We start from the raw sequence: 9,464 nt of genomic DNA, 5'->3' as shown, positions 1-9,464 counted from the left end.
TTCACCTTTTTGTACTTTCACCAACAGCAAGGAATCTTGAAAGTGTTGAGATTTTGGAAAGGGCAACGTGGTTGGAGCATCTGGCTTGGCAGAAACTGTATTTCACTTTTCAAACATTAATAGTAATAAAAGAGAAGAATCAAAGTAAATAATGTCATCACATAGGCCTACCCTGGGGGCCAATATAGCAACATGCATGTTGCTAACATCAGCTAGAATGTGGGGATTTACAGCAACTACTATTTAACTAACTGTGGCAGCTAGCATGCAGCTAACTACAGTTACTAGCATAAATTTGTCACTCAGCTATTCGTCCCGTCAGCTCATTTGCGCGATCATTGCAAACGCTCAGAGCAATCTAGTGAAAAGTTATTTCAGCATCTTTTTCTGTAATTTTGTTATCTTGCTTTTTAAATAATATTTATACAACCACATTGAAATAAAATAATAAAACAATAAATATGCCCTGCCAAAGTTATTTGTTTTAACGCAAATGAGCTGATGGGATGGATCGTGGCTCCGGGACAAATATTGGACTGACAATGTTTAGCATGTGGCTAACTACAAGCTTTCTAGCTTAATCTTTTATGATTTCCATAAACTATCCCACCAGTCTTTATACATTTTGAAATGTTGTAAATTTTAAATTTTTTTACATTTTTGATCAAGACAATTTCCAATCGGTATCAATAGAGCGTGGCTTAGTGGATCCAAGCAAAACATCAACTACAACCGCCACTTCTATCAGTCAGAAATCAGGATTCAGCGTACACATCCGAACTGAAATTAGTTCATGTTTGATAGCTTCACATCTTAAATGAAATTTTCTTTACTTTGTGTAAATAAAACTCGGCTTTAGAGTTGATAAAAATACAGAGTTGGCTGATCAAGCTGTTGTTTGTTTTGTGCTCTTGACATTTTATGACAAACTTTCAGCCAAGAGGCAAATCAACCCTTTACTATGATGGACTGTTTTGTGCTGATTTTAATATGCAGTCAGATATTACTGCAGGTTGTGATATAGTAAACAGTAAACAATAAAAACCGAGTTGTTTGAGCAGAAACAAAACAATAAAACTTGTACACTACTGTTAATGAACATGTGGCTGAGGATTGGAGAATGAGGGCTCCAGTCTGAGTTACCAGTTTTGGTTTAACAGGTTAAAAACGTTCTGCTGTGTTAAGCAAATATTTGTTTTTTTAAACTTGAACGAGGCTTTTTGCATCTCTTATTATGCTATTTTTGCACAAATGTACAGAACCTGTTTTTATGTTTACCTGTTGATGTATGATCTGATTGCGCTGCTTGAACAAATTCATGTTTCTATTTATTGTTTTTTTTAGAGAACATAACGATGTACTTGTTTCATTCATGATGTTCTGCTGTATTCCAGTGTTTTTGTGATGAAGTGCTAAAATGTTTAACCCAATTATGACTGTGTTGTTTTTTTAAATGAAGTTTATAGTAGGTTGATGATAAACATAGTTTTTTTGGTATCTGAACTTAACATTTGGGGATTTTGTTTAAATTGGTATAAAACAGTGAAAATGTTGGTTTCATTTTGAGAAATCAGGGGATGTCCAATCCTTCCTAATTACAAAGACGTTTACTTTAGTTTTACTGTAAACTGAGACAAGTGAGAAAAAAAGAAATGAAGAGAATGTTGAAATAATTCAAACCTCAAAACTCCACATGAACGTTTAGGTTTTAACAAGTCTTTTGTCACTATCTGAGATTAAGATTACTTAAATTCATTGGTAAATAAATTTAAAATTACATTTCCATTATTAATATGTACACAATTTACTAAATCATTTGTTCTCAGTCTTGCACTGTAGTTCATTATGAATTTATATTTTCTATCAAGACTCATCAAAAACTCAGGAAAATATGTCAGCATAAAGTGAGCAGAGAATGTAGAAGGAGTAGTTTTTGTTATGTAGCAAACTCCCAAATGGGGATGGTAATGATTTGTTTTACAAGAAGCTAAAATGTGTTGAACGGCCACCTGGAGGTTTTCTGTTGGGATTAAAATGCTACAAGTTGCAAAAACAAAACTTCAGATTTGACTTCCACTCGTGGTCTGTGACTCCAGTATCACGAGCAATCTTTACTAATTAGTTGACTGTATCAGGAATGAAAGCAAGCAGGTACAGACCGCAGCTCAGAGAGGCATATATTTTTCTGTTAAAGAGTTAACTTGATTCATTAACCAGGGCTTTTCCCAAAACATGGGCTATTAATGGTTTATAATAATCTGTTTGGGTAGTTTCATATTATTAACCACTCAGATCTCTCCAACTTAATTTTGAATGAAGATTTCAGGTTGTTTCAAAATAAACTGAACTGATCTTCAATATCTTATTTTCTTGAATGAGTTCCCTACTCAAAGAGAGGAGAAGCAAACCCTGCAAACCTACTGCTATGTAGGGCAGTGAAGAAGTCTGCAGTTTGAATACAGTGGTTAATTGATCCTTAGTGTGTCATTACAAAGACACAATGAAGGCACTTTGATTCATTTAGATTTTCAAGATTAGTCAATGTTATTCTGTTTCTACAATTTTTCTTTAAACATACTGCTTTTTTTTTATTTCTAACAGGCTAAATATTACACTGTATCAATTTTCCTGAAAATGTAGTTGATCCTATTTTTCTGCATTCTGAATTAAAACTTAAACATTAACTGTTGATAAATATAAAAAGATAATTGTTAAAGATGCAGGTTTGAAATCCTAACTTACAGCATTACTGTATTATTGGGAGACTATGGCATGCATGTGAAAATCTTTGTTTCCGTCATTAGAGCCACGAAACTTAGGAAGAAAGATTTTATATTTGACTTGGACTTATCAGACTTGCCCTTAAGAAGCTGTGACCTGACTTCAATTTGTGTCTCAAAGAAATGACTTTGATTTCCCCCTTAAAAGGCTGAACTTTCAATTCAATTCAATTCAATTCAGTTTATTTATATAGCGCCAATTCACAACACATGTCGTCTCAAGGCACATCACAACAGTCAAGTTCATACATTCCAACTAATCCTAACAATGAACAGTGCAGTCGGAGTTAGCTTTTTATTCAAATTGGATAAAAAGTTTTTCTATCTAAGGAAACCCAGCAGATTGCATCCAGTCAGTGACTTGCAGCATTCACTCCTCCTGGATGAGCATGTAGAGACAGTGGACAGTCACTGGTGTTGACTTTGCAGCAATCCCTCATACTGAGCATGCATGTAGCGACAGTGGAGAGGAAAAACTCCCTTTTAACAGGAAGAAACCTCCAGTAGAACCAGAACCAGGCTCAGTGTGAGCGACCATCTGCCACGACCGACTGGAGGTTAGAGAGAACAGAGCAGAGACACAAAGAGAACAAAAAAGCACTGATCCAGGAGTACTTTCTATGGGAAGGAAAAGTAAATGTTAATGGATGTAGCTCCTTTAGTCGTTTCATCTAGAAAGAAAGAACAGATAAACTCTGATCCAGTTTTCAAGGTTAGAGTCTGAAAGAGAGCACATAGAGTTAGTTACAGTAGAAGCTCAGTCAGTAGCCATATCTAGGAGAGAGAAAGGGTTAAACACTAAAAGACAGGGCTATGTGGATCATCTGTAGAAGGTGAGCATTAAGTTGTTGCCAGCAGAAGCTTGGACGATGCCCCTCTCCAGAAAGGTGTCACAGGTAGACACAGAGCCAGGCCAGGTGTAGCTTCTAGGAAGAGAATAGAGAGAACAAATTTAAAAGCTGAAATAACAGCAAATAATGAAAAATTGGAGAGTAGTGTGAGAATGTAGCAAAGAGGGTGAAAGTGGTCGTTATGTCCTCCAGCAGCCTAAGCCTATAGCAGCATAACTACAGAGATAATTTCAGTTCAGATTATTTAGTTAAACGGCGCTTATTTACAACAATGTCGTCTCAAGGAACCTCACAAAGGGTCCCACTGATGGTCATTGTTATACTAAAAACCACAATGATTGGGATACCTCTCTCTGTCAGACTGATTATAACCATTGGAAAAGAGAAGGGGTCATACAGGTAGCAGAAATGGAGGGTGTGTTTGCACCTCAACCATAACTGAGCCGGTTTAGGCTAAACCTGACTCCCCCTTACTCCAACCAACAGGGAGGGAAGAAGACAGAGGTAAAAAATAAGGAAGATAGCTCAGGATAAACTAAGCCACTCTAACTATAAGCTTTATCAAAAAGGAAAGTAACTTGGACTTACTCCTTAGAGACTTGACATGGATTTGCTCCTCAAAAGGTCAAAAACACAATTTAGACTTGAGGCTTGACTTAGACTTACCCCTGGTGGATTTCAGACTTGACTTGGAATTTCCTCTCAAAAACTTGAGTCTTGTCTTGAACTCAGGAAAAGTGACTCGTGAACATCTCTGACAGCAGTGGTGATTGCTCTAAGACTGCAAGGGAAGCTCAGCTTCCCCTAAAATGTCAAAAAATAAGTGATCAAATATATACAACGCGCTCAACTTTTGTTCTCCTGCTGAACAAGTCACCAGATACCAGAACTCTTGTGCCTGAAACAAAGACTCACACTCGACATGGATGCAGAGTTCCACGTTTTTCCATTTCACTCTCATCTCAACTGCATCACGGTCAGTTGTGAACTGCTCCAACAGAACCACATCATCTGAAAACACTCAGCTGAGACCCTAAGGTTGCCAAACCAATCCCCCTCCTCTTCACGACTTCGCCTTGAGATCCATGAACACCACGAACAGAGCCGGTAAAAACCTCTCAGAACAGCAGCATATGTCTCAGGTGTTAATAATACAACCCATTGGTGCAAAATATTGTAAGTATGCAAACTTAGCATTTAAGATTGTGAAGATTGTGATTGTGTCCAAGAAAGCCCACAATGATTTGGCTGCTAAGAGCATTTATTTATCTCCATGTTGGACTCATCGATGAATCACTGAGATGAAGAGATTTCTGAGGCAGCCCTTTTACGCTTGACACATATAGAGTTTTAACATATTCAGTCATTAGTCATCTATTATTGCCTTTTAAATCCTGAAAACCGGCTGCATCAGGTCACCTAACACATTTGATGTTGCTATTTCTGTTCTCCTTTTGCGCAGAAACATGATTAGTTATGAGGTGAGACAGAGGGGCTGAAGTTGGAATCACTTTATTTCTGCTTTGAAGCCAAACTGAGCCAGAACATAACTTAATGACCGTGTTTATGGAAATCCTTCAATGATACAGTTGTGGTGTTGTCAGGCTGGTCAGTAAGGCTCAGTTGCTCTCAGAGGTAAACTAAGCCCTGAACTGGATAACAACACCTTCAGTCTAACCACATGGAGGCTGCAATCTTCAGCGTGTTTGCGCCAACTCTGACTCATGACCACTGATGGAGCAGAAAACACCCTGTTGTCAAAGAACCTTTCAAGGGAATAAGGCTTCAGTCAGCTGGTTTTCCAGAAGCAAATTCAAAGACACTCTACCATCAATATGTAGACCGCAGGACATGTTTGGACTGTGAGCACATTCAGTAGAGCCTGAAGAACATTGGATTAGGACCGTCGTTGAGTCAGAGGTAAGAAAACGAAAGCGTCAACAATGTTTGACAGAAATACACGACTGCTGTCTTCAGTTAAATTTGTTTTATAAGAATTGTTAGAGGGCAATATTTGGATTGTTTTCGGTTCAAACAAGACTGACAGCAGAGTTTGTAAGGTCCATTTCTTTCTGAGATCATGATATAAGTTCCTCCACACTCATTTGTGATAATTCATTGTAAATGTTTGCTTGATCACAACATAAAATATAAAAATGTTTCATACACCAAAATAGAGATTGTTAACTTTTTTATGGGTTTCAAAGCCCAGATTATCTTGGCAAAGATTCTCAATTGAATTTAAGTCTGGACTTTGACTAGGCCAATTTAACCCATGAATATGTTTAGGTCTAAACCATCTCATTGTATCTCTGGCTTGGGTTGTCCAGCTTGAAGGTGAACGTCCAGCCCAGTCTCAAGTCTTCTGCAGCCTCTAACAGGTTCTTTTTCCAGGATTGTCCTGGATTTAGCTCCATCCAGCTTCCCTTACCCTGCTAAAGGGAATTATACTAACAGCATGATGCTGCCATCACCATGCTTCACCATAGGGATGGTATGTTCAGGGTGATGTGTAGTTTTGTTCATGCAGACCAGAAAATTCAGTGATAGTATCCTCTGATCAGAGCTCCTTCTTCCACATGTTTGCTGTCTCCTTTGTGGCTTGTAGCAAACTGCAAACAGGACTTTTTGTGCAACTAATAGATGTCATGTGGACAGATTCTCCCATCTGAGATGTGGATCTCTGCAGCTCCTCCAGAGTTGCCATGAGCCTATTGGTTGCTCCTCTGATTAATGCTCTCACTGCCCAGCCTGTCAGTTTAGGTGGACCACCATCTCTTGGTAGGTCTGCAGTTGGTCCATCCTCTCTCCATGTTCAGATGATGGATTGAACAGAACTATGTGAGATGTTCAGAGCTTAGGATATTGTTGTAGAACCTAACCCTGCTTTCAGCTTCTCCACAATGTTCTCCCTGAGAAAGCCTGCTGTGTTCTAACCGTAACCCTCAATCTTCATGATGCTGTTTGTTCTCTAATGTTCTTTAAGACACATCTTTAACAGAAAACTGCATTTAAACTTAGAACCAATCATGCCGCTGGAGTCTGTTTGCTAATTAGTTGACTTCTGAAGGTTGCAGTTTTTTTTAGAGGTATCATTGTAAAGGGGTAGGTCCAAGTTCTGTTCTTATTATGCAGCTTTCTGTGCACTAAAAGCTTTTGAATAAACATGTAGACATTAATTAGTGTTGATGTTTAGTTGCTAACTGTGTTAAATGGACTTTAGTATCTAAACCTGACAGGTTCCTCTACTTACTTTAAACGGACAGTTAATGAAGTGACTTGGAGCGCGCACGCTTTAAACAGTTTGGTAGAAAATGTTATGTGGCTGTTTTTCCATATTTTGCTCCAGATGGAGTGACCCACTTACTGAGAGAGCGGCTCTGTGCCATTTCTGGTGACTAATACCCCCTCCACCCACACCTCGACACACACACACACACGCACACACACACACACACACACACACACATCCACAACAGACACTCAGTCATGTTGTTTTACTGTGTTTTCCCTCTCTGATGGTTCTGTTTGTTAAAAATAAAGATGTTTGTGAAGGGATGAATGTTGACAGCGAACGTCAGGAACACTTATTGTAGTTTTATGTGGTTTTACTTCTTCATAACGCTCACTCCTGCCTCACACAGCCTCTGTAGATGAAAACCACAAAGCTTTTAAACTACAGGATCAGAACGAGCTCACCTTGACCCGGAAACGTTTAACACATAATGTAGCCAATGAGAACAAGCGTTGTTTGTTGCACAACTGTTTCTTGTTTTTATCTTTGTTCCATAAAGAAACGTAGATCTGCAGGAACATTGTGACCACAGAGAGACAAGGTGAAATCATTATCAGGTTGCATTGTCTCAGTAGGACTGAGTGACACGTCCTCAAGCCTGTGGTGCTGCTTTGACGGTACTTGCATCTCCACAGATTCACCTCTGAGAAATGTTCCTGGTCTGCAAGGGTTAGGAACTACCAAAAGTGATCTGAGGAAGGAAACCAGAAGGCACAACTCTTACCACTTGTTTTTGCACATTTACCTTGTTCTTCTTTGATTGCACATTTTTCTAAGCATCTGCACCCTACTTGTGTGTTACTAGGAGCTGCTGTAACTAGTTAATTCAATTGTCTATGGTGTCTATGGTGCCCAGGTACTGTGGCTGTAAGACAAGCCCAAACCATCAGTCCCCCACCACCATGCTACACATGAAGTGTTTGTGCTTATATGCTGAGTTCCAAACAGTCACGCTGGTTCAGTGTTTTTCTAACTGTCCTGTCCTAACCTTTAACCTTTGACCTGCTAACTGAGGCCTCTAGAGTCTGAGGTGAATCTCTTGGGTTTTTGGTCATTTCTCTGAGCCTAACGCTCTGACCTTGGGCTGAATCTGCTGGGACGTCAACTACTGGGAAGGTTGGCAGCTGTATGAGATGTTTTCCTCTTGGGAATAATATTTCTTTCTGCAGAATGATTGACTTCAAATAGTTTGAAGATGAATTTACAAACCTTCCCATGTTGATAGACAGCAACAGCTAATTATCTAAAGTGATTGCTAGGGTCTTTCCACCCTTGCATTGTGTTAACACACTTCTGTATGCTCCAGAGCAGCAAACAGACAAACTTCCTGCTGTTATAGAGGTGCTCACACTGACGTAATCAGTTAATTAATGCAGCTGATCAGCTGCACCTGACTGAAACTTTCCCCCTAAATCTTTTGAAAGCAGCAAAGATGAACTCATTTTCCAAAGACTGCCTTATGTCGGGCTGGGTTACTTCCACGCACCGTCAGAGGAACAAGCAAAGCTTCCATATGTAAATCAGATTAATATCAGCTTTATGCTCTGAAGCAGACTGAGGTCAAACTACTGGAACAAAGTACCAGCGAACGCTGCCCTGAAGCACCAAGAGGGAAGTCCGTGTCAAATCAATTTCTTCCTAGTTCATTAAATATTCATGAGACTCACCTGAGGCCTCACAAGGGCCACCCACTCACTGAGAGCCACGATGCCTTGTCAAAGTGGCTACAGCTTCCTTGATGTGAGAAGCATCTCTGAGGGAGAAACAATACAACATGGTGGACTTCAGCAAAGATCTGAAAGGCATGAAATATCTGAGTTTCTTCCAGCAGCTGAGTGAGACCTGAATGAGGTCCAACTTAGTCAAGGGAAAATGTGTCTTCATTCAAGCTAAGTGCAAGATCAGTTTGCTTCCAGGCCTATAGAATTCAATTCAGTTTATTTAAATAGCACCAATTCACAACACATGTTGTCTCAAGGCTCTTCACAAAGTCAGGTTCATACATTCCTATTAATCCTAACTATTGAACAGTTCAGTCAGATTCAGTTATTTATTCAAATTGGATAAAAAGTTTTTCTATCTAAGGAAACCCAGCAGATTGCATCCAGTCAGTAACTTGCAGCATTCACTCCTCCTGGATGAGCATGTAGAGACAGTGGACAGTCACTGGCATTGACTTTGCAGCAATCCCTCATACTGAGCATGCATGTAGCGACAGTGGAGAGGAAAAACTCCCTTTTAACAGGAAGAAACCTCCAGCAGAACCAGAACCAGGCTCAGTGTGAGCGGCCATCTGCCAACCGACCGACTGGGGGTTTGAGAGAACAGAGCAGAGACACAAAGAGAACAAAGAAGCACTGATCCAGGAGTACTTTCTATGGGAAGGAAAAGTAAATGTTAATGGATGTAGCTCCTTTAGTCGTTTCACCTAGAAAGAAAGAACAGATAAACTCTGAGCCAGTTTTCAAGGTTAGAGTCTGAAAGAGAGAACATAGAGTTAGTTACAGTAGAAGCTCAGTCCAAGTCTAGGAGTATTAA

Source organism: Girardinichthys multiradiatus, chromosome 8 (genome assembly GCF_021462225.1).
Source record: "Girardinichthys multiradiatus isolate DD_20200921_A chromosome 8, DD_fGirMul_XY1, whole genome shotgun sequence".
Lineage (NCBI taxonomy): Eukaryota > Metazoa > Chordata > Actinopteri > Cyprinodontiformes > Goodeidae > Girardinichthys > Girardinichthys multiradiatus.
This window is presented reverse-complemented; position numbering follows the sequence as displayed.